The 25,032-nt window shown below is 28.5% G+C and overlaps 1 long non-coding RNA gene across 1 annotated transcript in view; it reads right to left on the bottom strand.

Annotated features, from left to right (window-relative positions):
* LOC145048319 (uncharacterized) overlaps positions 1-25,032 on the bottom strand; it is a 52,816-nt gene that overhangs the window by 10,022 nt on the left and 17,762 nt on the right. The gene's annotated exons all lie outside the window — the stretch shown is intronic.

Genomic DNA, 25,032 nt, shown 5'->3' with positions numbered 1-25,032 from the left:
CGAAAACTACACCAGTTGACTACCCACACAATGTGAAATAAACCCTAGAAAGCATACTTCCTCCAGCCGACCATTCATTACAAATACCACCATCAATGACGACAATGTTAGATCCTGAGTTTTCAAACCACCATAGCTACTACAGGTGGTGAAAAAGTTGTAGAACTCGTTATTCGGTACTCGTTCGACCGACCGCTGTATAGCGAATACTCAGATTTGGTAATTCATGTAGAAATATTTTTAGGAAAATTTTATATATCAAAATCATAAGTTAAAATATTATATACTAAAAATAAAAACAATCAAAAAAATAACATTTATAAAAATAATAAATTTAAATTAATAATCCAACAAAAAGAACTAATGCAAAAAAAAAAAAAAAATTAAATAAAACTAATTAAATAAAATTAATAATTCAATAAAGTAACACTTACTAATAGATAAATATTATATGCTAAAAATAATATTTGTTAATATATATAATAATCCCATAAAAGAGAATTAATGCAATAAAGAAGAAATTAAAAAAATTAATAATAAAAATGTAACATTTATTTATATAAATATAATTTATTAAAAATAATATTTATTAATATATAAGAATACAATCAAATTAATTAATGAAATAAAAAAAATTAAAAAAAATTAATTAAATGAATATAATAATCCAATAAAAAATAATACAATAAGAAAAAAGTTAAAAATAAAAAAGTAATTAAAATAATTCATATATTATAATTCAATCAAATGGAAAAGAAAAATTGCACAATTGGTCCTTGTAGTTTAGTAAAAGATAAAACTACAGAAATAATCCTAGGGGCAAATCCATCGTTAATAGTAATGTTGTTAAACTTAACGAAACTGGGACAAAAACCGCAACAAACCCATCAAATAGGGACCATTTTTGCTAATAAACATTTTTTTGGATCTTACCCACATAAATTGACAAACCAAAGGGACCATTTTTGTAATTTTATCATTTGTAAATAAACTAACCAGCTCGTTAAAACTGATCAACCATTTTGATCCAACATTATAAGGTTGGTCTTAAAAAATCTCAAGGTGTTTCCTATTTTTTTCCTTATATAATTTGAAATTTAAGATAAGTTATCTGACACACCTACAATGTATGTAGACTCGCCCTCACCACACCCTAGTTCATAGGTAAATTTTATAAAAAATGTAAAAACTGATGTGACGTTTAGGTGACACGCTTTTATTGTTTGCGAAAAAATAAACCACACCCGTTTAGCTTTATAGGTGAAAACAAAACTGACATATTTAACTAGTTATTAAGAGAAATATTTTATTTTTAAGGAACTGGAAAAGTAAATGTTAACAAGCTGGGAACATTTTGATTTTCTGTAAATACTAGTTAGACATCATATTATTAATTATTAAACAAAAAATTATGTAATATCGGGTTGATTAAATTGTATTTTATTAATAGTAAATTAAATACAGTTGTATTTGAAAAGGAAGCGGATTACAGTTTGTTTACATGATAATAAATTAATGTTTTTAAAAGATTAAATTTAATTTAATAATATTTTAATTGTGTATTGTAAAACTGTCCACCAAAATAGGAAAAAGATAGAATTTGAAAAGAAGAATTCGAAGTTCGAAAGAAGTCTATCTCCTGAATGCTACAACAGAAACGATTCTTCTATTTAATCTCTCATTCTCTCTCTAATCATCACAAACAACCAAGCATGAAAGCAAGAAAGCTTTCACTTCGTGATGAAGATTTTCCTGATCAATCTGAATCCATGGCGTCAAGAACTCGTCCCCGCCTTGAAATCGAGCCAATACAGATTGGCATTCAAATGGCATCGCCACCTCCGCCGTCACCACCTCCGCCGCTCAGCGAAAATGAAGACCTGAATATCCACACCGACCTTCGACTGTGTTTCTACTTCGAACCATCAGCTCCGGCACCGGAACAACCTCAACAACCACAACAACCACCGCTGTTCCCACCACCACCGCCGCTTAACGAAAACCAAGATTTCAATATCCAGAAAGACCTTAGAATGTGCGTCTACTTCCCACAATCTACACCGGAGCCGGAGCAACCTCCACCACCACAACCTGATGATAACCGTCACGAACTCCCCTCAACCCACGTCCCACAACCGCAATCGGTAGTAGTCGCACCACCTGCCACACGTCGCCAACGTAGAAACCCTACACATGCACCACGACAAGGTAAACCTCCAACCATCCAACCACCTTTCCCATGGGCAACCGACCGCCGTGCTCAAGTACACAGCCTGAAATACCTAACTGAAATCGGCATCACCACCATCTCCGGCGACGTACATTGCAAGCGTTGTGATGAAAGCTACCAAATCGAATACGATCTCGTCCAAAAGTTCTCGGAAGTCTCCCATTACGTGGCGGAGAACAAGTACCGTTTCCGTGAACGAGCTCCGACGACATGGATGAATCCAACGTTACCGACATGCAAGTCGTGTTATCAAGAAAACAGCGCGAAGCCGAAGATGGCTAAGAAGAAGAAGTCTGTGAACTGGTTGTTCTTGCTTTTGGGAGAGATGCTTGGATGCTGTACTTTGGATCAGTTGAAGTATTTCTGTAAACACACAGGACACCATCGAACTGGTGCGAAAGATAGGGTTCTGTTCTTGACGTATTTAGGGTTATGCAAACAAGTTGATCCAGATGGACCTTTCGATCGTGGCGAATCAGGGAATGGTTATTATTCGTAAGTTTCAGTAATTATAATTAGTTTAATTTCTTTTTGGATCTTTAATGGAGATATATACAAAGAATGATTGTTTATCATTCTTTTGGTTTTCCTACAAATTGTTGATTATTTGTTTATTATCATTTTCTGATTATCTGATGATTTCTGAACTTGTGATCAGCCATTTTACGAAAACTTAGCTAATTTCAAATTCAAATAGTCGTAAATAACTCTTATTTGTTGGGTTAATTTGAAAAAAAGGCGGGAACTTGGTCTTTTAATCTTGTTGACTGTTAAATAATTAGATTTTTTGTTGCCAATAAAATAAAAAATATATTTTTAGAAGCAAATTATTATCTTTATTAATCATAATAATTAACAAGCCATTAATTTGATCGTGATACACTTTAAGATCGGCCCTTAACCTAATTTGGGCCTAAATTATAATTAGGCTCCGACCCAATGATATATGTCATGTGTATGGGCCCAAGTGTTTTGTCTATAAATAAAATCTATATAATAAGGTATCTCATAGTAACATATAGTTTTACCAAATACAATATTATTAGTAAAAACATAAGATATGTTAGAATCTATTTTTTTCTCTCAAATTTATCATGAAACCTAATGAGTAATGAGAATTTTTATATAATAATGTTTAATTGAAAGTATATTTAATAAGGTCGCCTATTTTTAACTATATATTTGATATAAAATGAATTAAATACTTAACGAGTGCCTTGAAATTAAAGAATTGTTTCTTTTTTATTTAATGAACTTAAATTGATGGGTTAAAGATACAAGTAATTATTATTATTATACTGACTTAATATATTAACCTACCGAGCAATTTGCAATTTGAAATTTTTTGAGGTTTTTCAGTTTGGGTTTGATTTTTTCAATTCTAATAACAAGTTTGAGAACAACTTCATATGGGTAACGTGAAGTGTATGCAACCATAGAGACCAACTCACTATAATAATAAATCTAAAAGCAAAAATGATGTAAAATAATGCCAATTCTAGCTACTACACAAACAACTGCTTATAAAGATGAAAGTAAAATATAGCGAATAACTGGTGATTGTTGAAAAACAACATGTCATTGTGGTTATCATCTATTTAGTAATGTTTTAATATGTTGGGTATAATAATACTATATATAGATTTGGATGTTTGTTAATTAATTTAAAAATTATTGGGATATGACTGTTTATATGCAATGTATACAGGAGCGGACCCAAGAATTTTCCAAAGAGGAGGCAAAAAAGAATTTATAACTTTTTAAGGGGGGCAAATTTTTTTGGTGAGTAAAAATATACAATTTTGAATGGTTAAAATATATACATTTTTAAAAAAACCTATTTTTTAATGATTTTTTTTTTTGTTGTGGGGGCAATTACCCCCACTGTAGGACCGCCCCTGAATGTATATCTCAAATTTTATAAAAAAAAAAAAAAAAAAAGATTATTAGTTAAGACTGAAAGAAGTTTTAGTTTTTTAAAATCATTATCGTCCTAAAAATTAAATGTATTTTAGAAATTAAGATCCAACCATTCATATATTATTAAAATTATTACCATAAAAGTTTTTCAAGTAAAAGTTATAAAAGATACATAGATGTGTTTAAAACTACTAAGCCGTATTCAGCATCTTAAAGTTCTCTTATAAAAATTCATCATAATAGTTATTTTTAGTAAAGTTGTAATGTTTTCTAAATATTACACAATTAAACAATATAAAAGATTAACATCAATAATAATATAAAAGATTAACATCGATGTGATCTCTTCCAACAAATTGTTAGTTTAATCAAATTTGGCAAAACAAATGATTTGAACATCAAAACCAATTATTTAATGACATTGAAAATGTTTTTCAAAGTAGAGGGCTATAATAGGAAAATACTAAAAGTGGGATGCTAAAACATATTAAATGTGATCACGCTTGCTAATATTGTTGCTAATACATCAAATTGTATATATGGGTAAATGCAAGAAATAACAATCTATTTTTATTTAATGGTAAATCATAGCAACGTACTTAAGAAAATCATTATTGTTTATTATTGTCTTATTTTCCAAAATTAAAACGAATTATAACTTTTTCTTTCTCAGTATCCGGGAAATGTTACCACATGATTTTTTTAAACCCATGTCTTATTGTCTTATTTTCCAAAATTAAAACGAATTATAACGAATTATGGATTTTTTTTAGATAATTAAAACGAATTATAAGGAATTATACCATTTTCTTTATACGTAACTTTTAATTTGAATTTTTGAGATAATAATCAATTTTGGAACTAGAAAACAAATAGTTTTGTTTTTAAATATCGTATCTGTTTGTAACGAATTTTAATACTTGCTCTTATGAACCGTCTAACATCATTAATATGATTATTGTTTAAAATTGTACCTTGATTAGTAGGTTTATAAGAATCTTTAAGATTTTGCTCAGAGTTATTTATAAATTCTTGGATTTGTTGTATTTTTAAAAGAATATTTCTATTAGGAATACAATTCATCAAGATTTTGTTAGACATAATTAAATTATTTAAGTATGAATTTGATTAATTTGATTATTAAAAACGAGTACTATTTTTACAAAAATTTCAAATCTTGTAGAATTAATAGTTAGAATAACTCAAAATGAAATTATCATAGAGAAAAAACAACACAACGATAAAATATTTTAGATAGTACCTTCTTAAATTAAGCTTGAATTATAATCAGTACATACTTCTGGAGAAAGAATTATTTGAAAATCTAAAGATTTTGAACATCTACTAGTAGAAAGAGAGACTCTTGGAGATTTTTTAGACATGTGATGAACATTTTTTAGAGAATGAATTTTTTCTTGTTTTATAATAGTTTTCTTAGCAGATAAAATATAATCATTTTCTTCTTGTGAAATATAAAAGGGTCTTCAAAAAATTATTTACCAAAATAATTATGCAAATGAAACCTTATCTAGTATTACCGAGCATTTAGTTAAAATTGAAGAAAAAATTTTCAAAGATAAAAACGTTAACAAGCATGATATGACAACCACTAGTAATTTAAGTTTTGTTCCTTGCCAAATCGATGGTAATTTTAATCTAGGAAATACAGATTTAATTAACGAATTAGAAAAAAGACTTTCAAAACTTCATATCTCAAACACTAATAATATCAATACTCTTACGAATGAAGAATCTGAAAATAATGATATTAATAATGAAACAAATTTTGAAATTCTTGCTCAACAATTTGATACAAATGATGATATTAATCAACTCACTAATGACTTTTCAAATCTTAATAAAATTCATCAATCAAAGCAAAGCACTTTCGGGAAAAATCCAAAACCAACCATAAGAAATTATTGGAATAGACCCTCTCTTTCAGATGTTCAACTTGAAGAACGAACTTTTCAATTTGATCGTTCTCAATATGATGGTAATTCTGTTTATGAATGGAATATTGATGGCCATTCTGAACGTCAAATTATGAAAATTGTATAAAAAATGACTATAGCTGCTAATGCTTATAAAGCTCATAATAATACTCAACTCCAAATTGTTAATATTATTACTTCTGGTTTTACTAGCAGTCTTAAAGGCTGGTGGGATTTCTATATTTCACAAGAAGAAAAAGATTATATTTTATCTGCTAAGAAAACTATTATAAAACAAGAAAAAATTGAAATAAAAAATAAAATTTTAATTTTAGAAAAAGAAAAACCTTCTACTTTTAAAAACAAAAACATAGAAATTATTAACGAAGAAGAAAATAAAATTGAAAATGTAACTATTGGTAAACTTATAAATAATCAAGTTTCTCAAAAATGGAACACTCAAATTACTTATAATTTTAAAATCAACCTAACCGCTTTAATTGATAGTGGTGCTGCTATGAACTGTATTCAAGAAGGAATTTTTCCTACACAATTTTATGAAAAAACTACATCTAGACTTACTGGTGCCGGAGGAACAAAATTAATTGTAAATTATAAAGTTTCCGATGTTCATATTTGTAATGACCAAGATTACTCTTATAAAACTCACCTAATTTTAGTAAAAGATCTCTCTTCTCCTTTAATTCTAGGAACGCATTTTATTACAAATCTATATCCTTTTATGGTTCATGATGATGGTATAAGAACCAATGTTTTTGAAAAAGAAATTATATTTAAATTTTGTGAACCTCCTCTATATTCAACGATTAATGTCCTTAATTATAAAACGCAACAAGCCAAATATCTTATTAACGAAATAAATAATGTTCGAATAACTAATCAATTAAATGATAATAATATTCAAAATAAAATAACAGGTTTAAAATTAAAATTTGAAAAAAAAAATGTTTGTTCTAATATTCCTAATGCATTTTGGAATAGAAAGCAACATATTGTAAAACTACCATATATAAAATTTTTAATGAAAAGGATATTCCTTCAAAATCTAGAGCCATTCACATGAATAATGAATTAGAAAGTCATTGTAAAAATGAAATTCAAGATTTAATAAATAAAAAACTCATAAGACCTTCTAAATCATCATGGTCTTGTTCAGCATTTTATGTCATGAATGCCGCAGAATTAGAAAGAGGATCACCAAGATTAGTTATCAATTATAAACCTTTAAACAAAGTTTTAGAATGGATTCGTTATCCTATTCCTTAAAACAAAATTTGCTAAAAAAGCTTTATAATTCAAAAATATTTTCAAAGTTTGATATGAAATCAGGATTTTGGCAAATACAACTTCATGAGGAAGATAAATACAAAACTGGTTTTAATGTTCCCTTTGGACATTTTGAATGGAATGTAATGCCTTTTGGATTAAAAAATGCTCCTTCTGAATTCCAAAATATTATGAATGATATCATAACTCCTATAAGTAGTTTTGCTATTGCTTATATTGACGATGTCCTAATTTTTTCAAAATCAATTGATCAACATTTTAAACATTTAAATCAATTTCATGATTTAATCAAAATGGTTTAGCTGTCTCTGCAGCAAAAATGCATTTATTTAAAAATGAAATTCGTTTATTAGGACACGATATTGTCAAAAACACTATTAGACCTATTACAAGAAGCTTGCAATTTTCTACTAAATTTTCTGATGAAATTAAAGATAAAAAGCAACTTCAAAGATTTTTAGGATGCTTAAATTATATCCATGATTTTTTCAAAGATTTAGGGATCATATGTAAACCGCTTTATAATCGATTAAAAGACAATCCTGAACCATGGACTCAAAAACATACAGATATAATTAAATATATAAAACAAAAGGTCCCTACTTTGCCATGTTTAAATTTATCTCATCCCGATGCCAAAATCATAGTTGAAACCGATGCTAGTGATATTGGATTCGGAGGAATTTTAACACAAAAATTTGTTAACTCAACTGAAGAGCAATTGGTTCGATATTACTCTGGTGCATGGAATGATACACAGAATAATTATTCAACTGTCAAAAAGGAAATTTTAAGCATTGTTTTATGTTTTAAGAAATTTGAAGATGATTTATTTATGAAAAGTTTTTTTATTAAGAATAGATTGTCAATCTGCAAAAACTATTTTAGAAAAAGATGTAAAAATATTATTTCCAAGCAAATTTTTGCTCGTTGGCAAGCCTTCTTAGGTAACTTTGATTTCGAAATAGAATTTATAAAGGGAGAAAATAATTTGCTTCCTGACTTTCTTTCTCGAGAATTTTTGCAGGGAAAATGAGTTCGTCGTCCTATTCCAAACATGATGACAGGAAGCCAGTCTCTTAAAATCTTGTTCCAGTCTCTCAAAAGCTAGTTCCATTTCAAAATCAAAATCCTTTTTCTCCTTTAACTCCTAATTCTAAGAATTCACAACTTTATTCTAATATCCTTCAGTCAAAACTTGTTACTCCAAAAGTTACTTCATGATGTTGAACTCGTAGGAAATTTGGATTAAGAACATAAGGAGTTTTTGTAGAAGGGCTAGGAGTAACAGATATTTGAGTTTGAGGAGTGATAGGTTTTGCAAAAGGGCTTATTGTGTCGGTTGAAGTAACTTTTGGAGTAACAAGTTTTGACTGAAGGATATTAGAATAAAGTTGTGAATTCTTAGAATTAGGAGTTAAAGGAGAAAAAGGATTTTGATTTTGAAATGGAACTAGCTTTTGAGAGACTGGAACAAGATTTTAAGAGACTGGCTTCCTGTCATCATGTTTGGAATAGGACGACGAACTCATTTTCCCTGCAAAAATTCTCGAGAAAGAAAGTCAGGAAGCAAATTATTTTCTCCCTTTATAAATTCTATTTCGAAATCAAAGTTACCTAAGAAGGCTTGCCAACGAGCAAAAATTTGCTTGGAAATAATATTTTTACATCTTTTTCTAAAATAGTTTTTGCAGATTGACAATCTATTCTTAATAAAAAAACTTTTCATAAATAAATCATCTTCAAATTTCTTAAAACATAAAACAATGCTTAAAATTTCCTTTTTGACAGTTGAATAATTATTCTATGTATCATTCCATGCACCAGAGTAATATCGAACCAATTGCTCTTCAGTTGAGTTAACAAATTTTTGTGTTAAAATTCCTCCGAATCCAATATCACTAGCATCGGTTTCAACTATGATTTTGGCATCGGGATGAGATAAATTTAAACATGGCAAAGTAGGGACCTTTTGTTTTATATATTTAATTATATCTGTATGTTTTTGAGTCCATGGTTCAGGATTGTCTTTTAATCGATTATAAAGCGGTTTACATATGATCCCTAAATCTTTGAAAAAATCATGGATATAATTTAAGCATCCTAAAAATCTTTGAAGTTGCTTTTTATCTTTAATTTCATCAGGAAATTTAGTAGAAAATTGCATGCTTCTTGTAATAGGTCTAATAGTGTTTTTGACAATATCGTGTCCTAATAAACGAATTTCATTTTTAAATAAATGCATTTTTGCTGCAGAGACAGCTAAACCATTTTGATTAAATCATGAAATTGATTTAAATGTTTAAAATGTTGATCAATTGATTTTGAAAAAATTAGGACATCGTCAATATAAGCAATAGCAAAACTACTTATAGGAGTTATGATATCATTCATAATATTTTGGAATTCAGAAGGAGCATTTTTTAATCCAAAAGGCATTACATTCCATTCAAAATATCCAAAGGGAACATTAAAACCAGTTTTGTATTTATCTTCCTCGTGAAGTTGTATTTGCCAAAATCCTGATTTCATATCAAACTTTGAAAATATTTTTGAATTATAAAGCTTTTTTAGCAAATTTTGTTTTAAGGAATAGGATAACGAATCCATTCTAAAACTTTGTTTAAAGGTTTATAATTGATAACTAATCTTGGTGATCCTCTTTCTAATTCTGCGGCATTAATGACATAAAATGCTGAACAAGACCATGATGATTTAGAAGGTCTTATGAGTTTTTTATTTATTAAATCTTGAATTTCATTTTTACAATGACTTTCTAATTCATTATTCATGTGAATGGCTCTAGATTTTGAAGGAATATCCTTTTCATTAAAAAATTTTATATATGGTAGTTTTACAATATGTTGCTTTCTATTCCAAAATGCATTAGGAATATGACAACAAACATTTTTTTCAAATTTTAATTTTAAACCTGTTATTTTATTTTGAATATTATTATCATTTAATTGATTAGTTATTCGAACATTATTTATTTCGTTAATAAGATATTTGGCTTGTTGTGTTTTATAATTAAGGACATTAATCGTTGAATATAGAGGAGGTTCACAAAATTTAAATATAATTTCTTTTCCAAAAACATTGGTTCTTATACCATCATCATTAACCATAAAAGGATATAGTTTTGTAATAAAAGACGTTCCTAGAATTAAAGGAGAAGAGAGATCTTTTACTAAAATTAGGTGAGTTTTATAACAGTAATCTTGGTTATTACCAATATGAACATCAGAAACTTTATAAATTACAATTAATTTTGTTCCTCCGGCACCAGTAAGTCTAGATGTAGTTTTTTCATAAAATTGTGTAGGAAAAATTCCTTCTTGAATACAGTTCATATCAGCACCACTATCAATTAAAGCAGTTAGGTTGATTTTAAAATTATCCTTGACTAAAGTAATTTGAGTGTTCCATTTTTGAGAAACTTGATTATTTATAAGTTTACCAATAGTTACATTTTCAATTTTATTTTCTTCTTCGTTATTAATTTCTATGTTTTTGTTTTTAAAAGTAGAAGGTTTTTCTTTTTCTAATATTAAAATTTTATTTTTTATTTCTTTTATTTCTTGTTTTACTATTTTTAATTCTTCTTGAAGTTGTTGCATAGAAATTGGTTTTGCTTTAGTAAATCTTTCATATATATTTTTTAAATTAAAATTTTCATTATTAGCAGGAGTTATGTTATTAGTTTTATTAAGCATCTGTTTTATTAGCAATTCTTGGATATTTTTATCTTTTATAGAATCAAGAGAGTTTAAAAGATCTTTATCATCTTGTGAAAGAACGATAATGGAACTACTAGTAATTACATTGATTAAATTATTACAGTGACATTTACAAATACATTCACAAATATCAGAATCTTCTGAACTTGAAGTAGTGTTTTCAAGAATATTTAAATCATTTGTTTAAAAATCAGAAATACTTTCATCAGAATCTGAATCAGTATTTAAAATAATTTTTCTTATTTGTTCTTTCAAATCTTCAGAGACATTTAACACATTTATTTTTGTCTTAGCATAACAATTATTAGCTTTATAACCATTACGCCCACATTTATGACAAATAATAATATCTTTCGATTTTCTTTTTGATTTTTTATAATTTAGTCTATAAGGTTTTTTAGATTTCGAAGCGTAATCTTTGCCCCTTTTATAATTTTCTGGAAGATTATATTTCTTTTTCTTGAATTATTATGAAGATCTTTTCTTAAATACTTTAGATTTTGAAGTTGACGGAACATTCAAGGGCTGCTAACCATATTGTTGGCAAAAATTTCCCAATTCATTTTTACTGTTAATTCTATCCTTTTTGAGTTTTTCTTTAAACCTAAGATCAGCACAAACTGCTAATCCCTCTTTATTAATATAGCTTATTAAATCTCCATAAGTTAAATTTTGATAAGGGATGGTATTATTAAAATTTTCTCTTAATTTTTGTCTAAGTCTTTCTGCAAAGAGTTTTGGAAGGTCAGCAATAAAACGTTCTTTCCAATAAGACTCTTTTCAATCAGGTCTTGAAAAAACTTTAACAAGATAATTATCTTTATACCATCTAAAATCAGTAAGTTTTCTGCAGTGTAAATTCATTAAAATTTCTGAAGTTTTTTCCTGAAAAGTAGTAGAATCTCCTACAAAGTTTTTGATAATAGCAAAAATTAAAGTGTTAACCATATCATCTTCAAACGTTTGTATTTGTTGATTATTTTCTTGTTTTATAATAGTTTTCTTAGCAGATAAAATATAATTTTTTTCTTCTTGTGAAATATAGAAATCCCACCAGCCTTTAAGACTGCCAGTAAAACCAGAAGTAATAATATTAACAATTTGGAGTTGAGTATTATTATGAGCTTTATAAGCATTAGCAGCCATAGTCATTTCTTGTACAATATTCATAATTTGATGTTCAGAATGGCCATCAATATTCCATTCATAAACAGAATTACCATCATATTGAGAACGATCAAATTGAAAACTTCGTTATTCAAGTTGAACACCTGGAAGAGAGGGTCTATTCCAATAATTTCTTATGGTTGGTTTTGGATTTTTCCCGAAAGTGCTTTGCTTTGATTGATGAATTTTATTAAGATTTGAAAAGTTATTAGTGAGTTGATTAATATCATCATTTGTATCAAATTGTTGAGCAAGAATTTCAAAATTTGTTTCATTATTAATATCACTATTTTCAGATTCTTCATTCGTAAGAGTATTGATATTATTAGTGTTTGAGATATGAAGTTTTGAAAGTCTTTTTTCTAATTCGTTAATTAAATCTGTATTTCCTAGATTAAAATTACCATCGATTTGGCAAGGAACAAAACTTAAATTACTAGTGCTTGCCATATCATGCTTGTTAACGTTTTTATCTTTGAAAATTTTTTCTTCAATTTTAACTAAATGCTCGGTAACACTAGATAAGGGTTCATTTGCATAATTATTTTGGTAAATAATTTTTTGAAGACCCTTTTCAGTAGTTAATTGATTTGGGGCTTGAACTAAAGGAGTTGCAATAAACATATCATTAATAATAATTTCTCCTTTTGGTGGAAAATTAGCAATAATTTCTTTATTAGAAATAATATCTTTATATTTTTTTCTCTAAAATGGGAGTAATATAATCATTTTTAAATGGATAATTTATTTTATGTTTAGAGGCATAAATTAATTCAAACCATTGAAAAAAAGGAGAATGAATTTTATTTGATAAAACATAATCTTCCCAAAGGCCTAAATGGAGAAATCTTAAGTAGTATGAAAAAATTTCTTCGTGCCAAGCTCTTTTTTTATTGTTATAATCTTTATAATACTCAATATTTTTTAAGTAATCAAAATTAACTTGGTATTCTAAATTCGAGAAATTCATTTTAACAGGTTGTTTTTGTTAGAATTGAAGAAATATGCTTTATCGATTCTAAATTATGACTTCTTGATTTCTCGTATTTTTTTATTCCTATCTTTAGCCTAGAAATTTTTTCTATTTGTTTATTATATTTATTAGTATATGGAGGTATTTTGTATAAATTATAATTCTCATGAGTTCTAGTTTCTTCTAAATGTTGAATGGTTTTGCATATATTAGAATTTATCTTCCAATGCCTTTTCAGCATATTAGCCCAAAGCTTATTATTTTGTGAACAATTTATTTGTATTTTAGAACTCATAATTGTTGTTTAAAATTTTGAAGTTCATCAATAAAATCTGATTTAGTAGGACTAGGAAGACTATTTTCACTATTTTGATCATCTTGATATAATGGTTTGGGAATAGAATTAGTGTAGTCAACAGTTTTTAGTTTTAAAGATCTCGACTTTAATAACGAAGATTTTGAAGAGCCTACTTCTGGGATAAAAGAAGCTGATAATCTGAATGATGAAATATTTAAGGAAGAAAAATTTATATCTACAGAACCATCATTATATTCAATAATATTTGAGATTTGTTTTGAAGAGTAATGGTTTTGGATCAATAACATTTTGTAAGTTCCAATTACATGATTGAGTTATATCAGACCATTTTAATCTTTTTGGTGTGTGAACTTTGGTATGATTAGTATTTGCTTCAAAAATAATTGTTTTATTTCTAGGACTTGATAAACGTGTTTTTGGTTCAAGTGTAGTTGTCATAGTTTTGTAACAAACACGATAAATTATTGTTAAACGCTTTGTATCATCTTTAAATTCTAAATTTTATGTTTCTATAGTTAAAACCAAAGTATCTAAAATATTTTTATCAAATAATCCTACAGAGAAATTTGGATAACAATTGAAATAAATAGGTCCGTTAGCAATATTTGTTTCAGCCATAGCTAAAATAGAATTTTGAAAATCTTTACGTCTCTTGTCTCTTAAAATAAGGAGAACCGGGACATCTATTCCAATTCTAAATAGAGGCTTGATAGCAATTTGGACTAATCCGACATGTAAAAATTTATATTTTATTCTATGCTCTAGAATAGATCGTGATGATACCAAATGTAAATTTTGTTGGTTTTGACCAATAGACAAAGTTTGTTCTGTCATTTTAATAGAATAACCTTGAAAATAATCAAAAGTTCCTATTTTATATATTGTATTAATATTAGTTTTAGGTATTGTCCAATTATTCAAACTTTGTTCTATGTTATTAACGGTTTCTTCAATAGAATTTATTTTATTATCATCATTATCTTGTTCATTGTTGATATTTTTACCAGGAATATATTTTTTGGATAGTATGCCTAAAAATTTACTCATATTTAATTAATTTTGTTTTAAAATTCTATAAGAAAACTTACTTGTTTTAATAATGGTGAGCAGAGGGGAATCGTCCCGACGATGATTGTGGTCCGGCACCGCGACTTACGTCCTTATCTGCGCGCTTTACGCTAATCCAACCAATCACTGGTCTTGTCTCTGAATCATGCTTATTAAAACTTATAAATTTCTTATAGGATGCTAAACCAAAATTAAATAAATTTGAAATAAATATATCATGCATAACCACCCCAAAAACTTTTCTTGGCTCTGATACCATTTTCTTTATACGTAATTTTTAATTTGAATTTTTGAGATTATATATATATATATATATATATATATATATATATATATATATATATATATATATATATATATATATATATATATATATATATATATATATATATTTCACTTTTGATTGAATTGATTAGTGTGAAGACTTACAGTTAAAAAAATGGATCTAAACTTTATGAAGAAGATTGATATTTGGAGGGGTTCATTTTTTTTTTCAAACTGTGTTAATTTTGGAGGTTTCTTTTCATGTCCAAAAATCTAGAACGTAACATCCCATGGATCGTTAATGAAACACGATTTGAACCCCTAGGTTTATTCCTATCGATTTTATTTCTGATTTGTCATATACTTTTTCTCTAATTTTCCAGGTTTAGATTTCCATTTTTTTGTTTTTTTATCATTTTTGTTTTTTGATCCTTCAAATGAAGAAGAACAATCAAGATCTGTAAATATGTTGTTTAATTTTCTAATTTTTAAATCTTCATCATGTTTGTAGATGCTTTGGATTTTGGGTTATGGTTCATTTTGAAAAGAAGACCAAGCATTAAACTTGTAAGCATGTTCTTTTCAATCCAATTTATGATTATCATCAATTTTAACCTTCAATATCTCAGCTTTTAATTCCTTTTATGCCTTACCATCAATTTTTATTTTTTTATTTTCGATTTGAAGAAGAAAAATCTGATTTGTAGTGTTTTGTTGATTCCCCAGGTTTAAAATTTGCAAATATTCATCGAAGGATTCTGAGATGAAAAATTCTGGGAAGCAATAAGGGTACTTGAACTCGAATGTTCTCTCTCATTTTTTGTGCATGGGGGACAACCGGATAAAGTTACATAGTGGACATTTGGCATCGTTATCCTTTTGTAAGTTTGCATAGTCATTTTTCATGCATCTTACATATTTTTAAATAATTTAAACGCCGTTAACTAATGTAGTGCTCTTTAACTTGCATTTGACATATGTATCAACTATTTCACTAGCTTTTTAGATAAATCTCACTGCTAATTGGGAAATTGTGCAGGAAGTATGGTTTATTTTCCATAGGTATTTCTATCTGTTGATTTTTTTTATGCCACTAACAAGTCTTTAAGGATCTTTGGTTTTAGGGTTGTGAAGTTTGATGTGTGTGTGGTGTCTGTATATACTGTATACTATACTGTATACTAGGTGTAAAACCCGTGTATTAGATGGGTTGATTACAAAAATTAAATATTAAAATGTAAACAAAAATTAAGTATTTTTTTAAATAAAATTTTAAAATAAGGAAAGAAAAACGTATTAATTACAATTATTATCATATTTAATACATTTAATACTTTGCATATATAAGTATTATGTGACTTTTTAATTTTAAAAATTAGAAAAACCTAGAAATTGACATGCGGATATTATTTAATTTCAAAAATAATGACAAGTATCAAAACTCATAAAAGATTGATATATGGCAAAATGGATCTTCATTTATTATAGTTGATAGGTGTGGTTGTGCGTCTTATGTATGTATTTGTCAATGCAAAGTGGTACGTTCCATAGCATGAATATTAACAAGCTGGTATGTAAAGAATAACGTATGAATTATTTTTTTGTTGTATAATTGCATCTCTAATCCACATTTATGTCAAATATGGTATAATTAATTTTGACACATTGTGATTATAGTACTAAGTATGACATTAGTTATATATATATATATATATATATATATATATATATATATATATATATATATATATATTATAATTGTTTCAAAGTCAAATGATGCGATCTTCACCATGTTTTCTTTGTCAAACAATTGTATATTTAATCTTTTGTTTATTATCACAAACAAACATGAAGTTTTTTTATCCGTATTTTTATTTCAAAATTTGGATTTTTGAATTGTCTACATCCAAAAATATCTTTCTCAGTTGTGCCTATTGTAGTTACCTAGAGGTGGGATGGTCAAACTTAGGTATTGTTAGTTTTTTGTCTGCAGATCTATGTGACCTTTTCTGTCTGCGCCTTGCAGACATTAGCTTTCGCAGACTGTTTTTTTTTTTTGAAGATCACAGACCTAAAAATGTTTGCACGCCCTCTTCTTGGCGCAGATGTGGACCAGAATCTTCAGACATCTTCTAGCATATATATATATATATATATATATATATATATATATATATATATATATATATATATATATATATATACATATATATATATATATATATATATATATATATATATAAAAGTTTTTTTTTTTAATTTATCATTTTTCTAACTTTATTAATGATAAACAACTTGAAAAAAAATTACAAAACTTTAAAAAAAAATTCAACGATACAAACATGATATTTTTAACAAATTTATAAACAAAGATTTATTACAATAATAATAATAGTTGTTGAAGTTGTTTATATAAATATGAAAAAAAAATCATAATATATTGTAATATTTTTTTGCCAAATTTTATAAAACATTATTTAATATAATATCGTCGATTTCTCGAGAAAATATTTATTGTATGTTTTTAATGGATTTAATTGAAAAAATCGAAGTTTATTTCCATCCATTTATGTATCAAATTTTTTTATCACTAATTACAATGTTTAGTTATAACTTTGCAACCAAAGTTGTTGGTTTTTATCAAATATATACGTTAATTCATATCATTTTTATTTTTATTTTTTATACAGTAATACATAAAAGTTGATCTAGATTCGTTAATTATTTATAACAAAGTCATAAAAATATTAAAAACTCACTTTGAAGTTTAAAAAAATCAGTTTATTTAGATTTCAGTTTATTTTAGTAGCCCGCAGATGTTAAAAAAAACAAACAGTCTTCTTTTTTCAGACTGCAGATATTTTACCTCAGAAAAAACAAACAGTACCTTAGTAACTTTTTTTATTCATTAAGGGTCCAAAAAAGGTTAGTTGAATAATATTAATAAAAAGTAAGAATTTGTTAAATGGATGAATTTTAGCATAAATGAATTATCATAATAGATTTGTTTATCCAAAAATTTATGGTTGTTAATATAAATAAGATTTCAAAATTTTATAATGAAATATATTACAAACTAATAAATTTCATTTAATATAAAACATTTAAAATGATATTAATTAATGGATATAATATTATACTTATTATATCTATATTTGTAACAAATATAATAATATCTACAATTTTAACGACTCATTTCACATTGTATTAATTTTAACTCAAAAGTAAACTTTTTTCAATACAAATTAATGGTGACTAACAAGTTGTATTATATTTATATATTTTTAAATTATAATATATAGTCCAATTGTATTTATTTCTGTTAGGTTACTATTTGTTAAAGTAATACCAAGTTGTTTTATTATTATTATTATTATTATTATTAAAATTGTTCACCCTTAGCTACAGTAAAATGGCTAAGGGATGGTAAAAATGGTCCTTTAAATAATTCTTTTTTACAGTTTGGGATATGTGCTAGGAGATGACAAAACTGGTCCTTAGTTTATAGTTGTGGGTTCAATTCTGTCTCTGCATTAGGTCATTTTGTTTCATTGTTTATATTGTTGGTGGGTTTTTTTTGCTTCATCACCGTTTGCTTGAGTAAGCGTACATCTACGTGTCACTTTCAGATTCTCCACCGTTTTCTTCTCCAATAACAGATTTACACAGGTCCACCGATCACCTCCATACATTTCTCAATCAACTTCTCCCTTTTTGCTTCCTTTTACTTCCGCATGCGTTGAATTTCGGTGTACCCACCGGGGTTACTTTAAATCGGTCCATTGATCCATTCACTGCATCGATTTGTTACCGCTTCCACTGCTTCAGATCACCGACGATTTCCCTTTCCTTCTACCACCCCCCCTCTTTCTATCCACTCCTGAGGTTTATTCGGTCTTCAATCCAAAAACTCTCATGCTTTGGGAACCGGTCGGCATGGCTGATCCACCAATGCTTTACCTTCGTTCGTTTGAAGGTATTCTAAATGGAGCCGTCGCCTCTCCCACCGTTTCCCCGACTAGGTAAGCCAATTACAATACGATTGGTGTGATCGCCTCTTCAAGAATCACTGCTTCATCTCGATCATCCCTCTCCTCTACCTTCTTCTATTCAATTTCAATCTTACAATATTCTATTTTGATTGAAACAAACAGGCGTTCGTCGCTTCGATATACCCCCGAATTTGGCTTCGATTTTGAAGGTGTATCTCCAAGTTTTTGAAGGTAGCCCTAATTATTCCTCCAGTTAGGCCATCATTCCTCCCTACTCTTCTTTGCTTTGTTCTTATTTTCTTCCACCAACTCTGGTTTTACCTCTCCAAAAAACGACACGAAAATCGCTTTCATCGGTGTAATTTTCCCACAACGTTAATCCCGATTTCCGTCTTACCCTATCTCTCTTGCTATCAGTTTTTTGATGGCCTATTATGGGCTTTGTACCCATCGTCGTTGAAGATCATCACTTCCAATGCAACACCATCAAAACCAACTGCTCAGTCGGTGGTTATTATGATTTTTGGAAGATGTTCTCAAGACCCAGTCAGTGGTTATTATGATTTTTGGAAGATGTTCTCAAGACCCAATTCAAGCAGAAGATCTGTTCAAAGTTTTTTTTTTTTTTTTTTTTGTTAATTTCTCTGTTTTTTTCAATATCTAATGAAAATGAACATGCAATGCCCTAACCCATGTGCATTTATCTTCATTCTCAAATATGATATGGCAAAGAACATTCAACAATTTTATTGTTTTTCTAGGGTTTACACCAACCGGGGAAGAGGCAGAAGAAATAGGAGAGTGCTAAGATTTCCCACCAGGTGTTGTTAATTATAGAAATGGTGATTCTGAATTTTTCATCGTTTCTTTCTTATGGTGTTTTGGACGTTGATTTTTGAACTTCATACAATTTTCTTTATTTTCAATATGTAGATTAGAAGAAGACACAGAGGCCCAAAAGTTTATGAAAAAAAAAAGACTTCAAACATTGATAACTTCTTTTTGTAAGAATAGATCGATGTATGTTGCTGTTATCACCTATAATTTTAGGTAGTTTCTTAAATTTAGTTTTCCACCACCTCAATTCAATTTCAAAATCTGCATGTAAATGGTTTCACTCTTTTTCTGTCCATTTGATGCAATCAAAATAGTGTCATCAGTTGAAAAACATATTCTATATAAAGGAATAATAACAAAAATGATGTTTTCTTATCTAATTTGCCACATATGCCCTTGGAATGCCTTCTTGAGCATATCTTGGATAGTGATTTGAACCATACATTAGGTAAGATTTTATTGATTATGTCAAATGGAAAAGGGTGTTTTGGGGTTTTCACTCAGAAACACCGGTATATCTTCTTCTTTTTTTTTTCATTTCATTAGATCACACCTTGGTATCTGTTAGGTCAAAGCAGAAACTACTTTTTGAATGCTCAATTATGATGCTCCAAGTTTCATATCTCTCATGCTCTATCCCCATTAAGTTCATTATCCAATATTTATGAGACACGATCGTATTATTTGGGTTATAAACTCATAATATCAGTTATTTTGTTTTGTTCTCTTTTAATTTAAAAAAAAAAATAATTGACTTTATATTTATTTGCAGGTATGTGTGCCTATAAAAGAATGAAGACTTAAGACTTTATAGAACAAAAAGTTTCACATTTTGACAGGTTTGCCCTTGTAGAATTTTAGATGGTTATTTAAATAACTATTTTTTGCATTATTAAAGGTTATGCTGAGATGGGGACAAGGTTGTTCACATTTTGCATTTTTTATGTGTGAAAAAGTATGAACTGTCATTTTCTCTCAATATTGATTCTTTATTCTGTATTGGAATCAAAACCTTAGGCAATAGGCTATTAGAGGCCTGATATAATTTGTCAACTCTACTTGGTATTTTAATTTATATTAATCACTACCACGTCGTGTTACAGGAAATCTAATTCCTTCTGAAAAGTCAAAACCTAAAACAAGTAAAACTAAAGCATTGATACTTGCTGATGCTTCTCTTATTGATGCAATAAAAACCAATCAAATTTTTTTATTTGTTTCTATTTTGTTTTTCTTATTGTGGTGTTAAAATTTTTTAAGTTCCTATCTATTGGTCTAACTATGGAAAAATTAGTAACTAATACTTTGTTTTTCAGCCATTTTACAGGGCTACGATTGCAGAGATGCTTCTGTTTTATTTGGGCTTCACTAAAGCTGAATTATATTATTTTTTGGTTGATATGTCATGAAGCTGTTTCTGACGAATGATTGATTTAAGATTCCCTTTTAGATGGGTCTTTGGATGTAATCTTTGGAACGATGATGTTATTTGTGACTTGATTACTTTATTTTCATTCACTATTACATAATCACTTTCTGAAACCAACTCAAAGATCCCCTACACCATCTTGAAGCTATTAAATGATTTACATTAGGTACAACGACCCATATGATAACACAAACACAATCAACAAAATTTGTGTGGATAAAAAAAAACCGTAGATAGTCACAGTAATTAAGAAGCTATGAAATACCTTCCGACCCCCGCAACGCGAGGGGTTCTTCTTTGGTTATTATTAAAGTTCTGAAAAATAGTAACAGTAAATTGTATTATGAGTTGGCAGAATTGGTCCCTGTTTATTATGTGATAGAAGTGGTCCGCTTCTTTTATTGAATTATAGTTTGGTTCCTTAATAATGTAATATATATATATATATATATATATATATATATATATATATATATATATATATATATATAAGTTTAGTAGATTATCGAAACACCGCTCCTTTTTACTTCCAGATCCTTCCACCGCTTCAACCTTCTACATACCTTCCACAGTTCATCCATCACTTTCACCGTTTCAACCTTCTACATACCTCATCCTTTTCCTTTCCACCTCGTTCTGTATTTTGATTAGGGCTCCACTCGATCTGCTTGACCTCTACCATCAGCATACAGCTTTGTCGTCTCCGGAAAAATTAATCAATGACGAGATGAAATATCTAGATAAAGAAGATAGAGAAGAAACACGAAGGAAATTGGTGGCGATGGCGTTTGTCATAGTCGGAGAAAAACAGTGATGGAGGGGAGCTGGTGACGTTGGCGCCAAAGTTGCGTGAACAGGTACCTGCGTTCCACCCATATTCACCTTCGATCAGAAACATACGGTCGTCTTCCATCGTATTCTCCTTCAAACCATTTTTCCCACATATCAGGGTTCGGTTTTGGTTTTAACAAACATCTCACGTACCGCTACCCCATTTTTCCTCTTTCAATTTCGATTCATTTTTTGTGTTTCATATACTTCTGCCTCCTCAATCTCCCAATCAGGTGTTTACACATTTCATTACACCCACCAAACCTCACCGCCGATGCCCTCTAAACAACCTGCTCTGTCGCCTTCTTGCATAACCCAGTTCGAAACAGAGGAGATATTGAAGATGGGTTCCAATGAACCACCGACAACTGTTGTACTTCACCCGTATGTTCTTCTCGGGAAGCACATCAATATCGTGGATCAACAAATCCACTCACATCTACCTCGTCCATTAAGCGAAGGTAACACATACAGTTCAAATCATACAATTATGTTGTTAAATAACTTCAATTTCTGTCAAATTAGGGTTTAAAATCGAAGGTAACACATACAGTTCAAATTACTCTTTGTCCCTCACACTAATGTTAAACTTCTAATTTTGTTTATTGGTTAATTTTACATGTCTCATAGGTTGGTCCAGCCACAGACGCCATGATCCGAGGTCTCCTATCATTCTAAACGATTACATTGCTGACTAGATAATTTTCTTATTAAAGTTGATTTTAGAATGCAAGGGTAAAAATGTCATTTTTGTCTCAACACCTTAGAAATCTGATATAGTGCAGGAAGTTGTAAATGTACCCTATGTAGTGGAAAATGGATATGGGAAATTTTCAAAGTCACCAAAAGAGATTGCAGAAAATGTTGGTGGATGGTTTGGTCCTAAAGCACATGAACTCAAGACTATGATAGGGCTTGATTTGAATTTAAACTATCACAGATCAGTCACAAACATCGAGTATTAAAACACAACATAAATTCAATCTGGGCACATATCTGTTTCTTTCTGAGAATTTTTTTTAAGAAGACTCATAAAGGATAGAAGACCAAGAGGATAACATGAGCAATGGTACACAAAAATTAGCCGGAAAAAAAATTATAGATCAAAGCAGATGAAAAGTCAACATACCCACAGTGTGTAAATGAGGCTAATTTTCGGTGTCGTTTTCGTGTTATGCTCTGATTTTTTATATGTTTTCAAATGATTCCTTATTTAATCCTTATACTTAAATTCTGAATATGTGTTTTTGTTTGGATGTGTAGCTTCAAGAATCCAACATATGTGTTTTAAAAAGAGAATAGATCTCAGTTTACTTCTACTTTATTTCATTTTTAGGCATCATACTTTCATAGCCAACCAACTATAGCATCCTACTTCCATCACGAACGACTAATAAACGATGACACCATCTTTTACATACTGTCTTCAGTCGGTTTTCTTTGATATTAGCGGCGAATCCGACCCTCACAAAGCGGGGGTTCCTATCTAGTTATTATTACACTTCTTTTCCTCATCCACTAAAATTAACACCAACACGTAACTAATAAATATTAATTTTTATTATAAATCATATTTAACTATTTATTGTATATTCATTTGAGATATGATATTTTTACGAAGGGATAAATAATTCACAACTGAAAGAAAATTATTCACGGTCCGCAAAAGAAATTATAAATAACTGACAATTTACTTGCCGAAACGAAACTGAGAATATACTTATATATAACATTTAACATTGATATTATGATCACAAACTAATGAAAAGACATAAGAGTTTAAGACTTTCATTTGATTTGATGACATTTGTATTAAAAACAAGGAATCATTGCCAAAAGCAAAGTGTTTACTTGAATAAATATATTTGACGTCTACGAAAAGAAAGCTAATCATCTCTTTAAACTAATCAACGATAGTGAAAAAAACTCGCCATCTAGGAACTATTACTCGAAAGGAACTCTTCGGCGCCGCCACATTGCACGGGTATCATACTAGTGTGTGTGTGTATAGTTGTGTATCATGGATCATATATATGCCTTAATTTTAATGATACAAAAAAAAATCTTCCCAATTTTTCTCTTTGATATAGTACTATACTATCGATTTTATGATTTGTATTTTTTTTTCAATTTTTTAAGGTGTCCTCACCGAAAATCTCTCTCTCTCTCTCTCTCTCTCTCTCTCTCTCTCTATATATATATATATATATATATATATATATATATATATATATATATATATGTATGTATATGTGTGTGTGTGTATATATATATATATATATATATATATATATATATATATATATATATATATATATATACATATACACACACAAACACATAATAATCATTTAAATGTTTGCTTTTATTTTTACCGAGTAAAACCACCCATCATCTTGATTTTTATCCCTTATTAAAATTAACAATTTTAATCTCTACTTTGAACTTTAGATAAAACAACATACAAGTGACTGTGTATTGCACACGTGGAATAAAAAAATATTAAATAGTTAGAAATTAAAATTTAAGAATTACAAAACTATATTTTCAGGTAAGATTTGATTGAAATTACGAAAAAGTTAGTACTTTAAGTAATGAATGACGATGTGTTTCGGAAGGAGATGACGATAGACACCCCGTTTAAGATCGAGTTGTTTAACAATACTCAAGCATGTCTTTAGATGAAGTTGTAACGATCACAAGCTTCCCTTCAAATCTTCACCCAATCTACGATTTCTCCATTGTTGTTGATGCTTATTTGTTTTCTTGGTACTTTGGTACTTTCTTGGTACTTCAGTACTGATCTAAAAGTTACAATTTACCTTCTTTCTATTCTCTTTTCCGTAGGCCGACACAATGTTATTTCTAGACTTTGACAAAGTTACATGATCATGTAACTTCAAAAAGATGATCATATGATCATGTAATTCATACAACGTCACAAAATCAGTTTTTTCAGCTTCTTAAACTAGCAGCAAAGTTACACATTCGTGTAAAACATGATGTGATCGTGTAACATG

This window comes from Lactuca saligna, chromosome 5 (assembly GCF_052625555.1).
Source record: "Lactuca saligna cultivar CGN05327 chromosome 5, ASM5262555v1, whole genome shotgun sequence".
NCBI classification, from domain to species: domain Eukaryota; kingdom Viridiplantae; phylum Streptophyta; class Magnoliopsida; order Asterales; family Asteraceae; genus Lactuca; species Lactuca saligna.
This window is presented reverse-complemented; position numbering and strand designations above follow the sequence as displayed.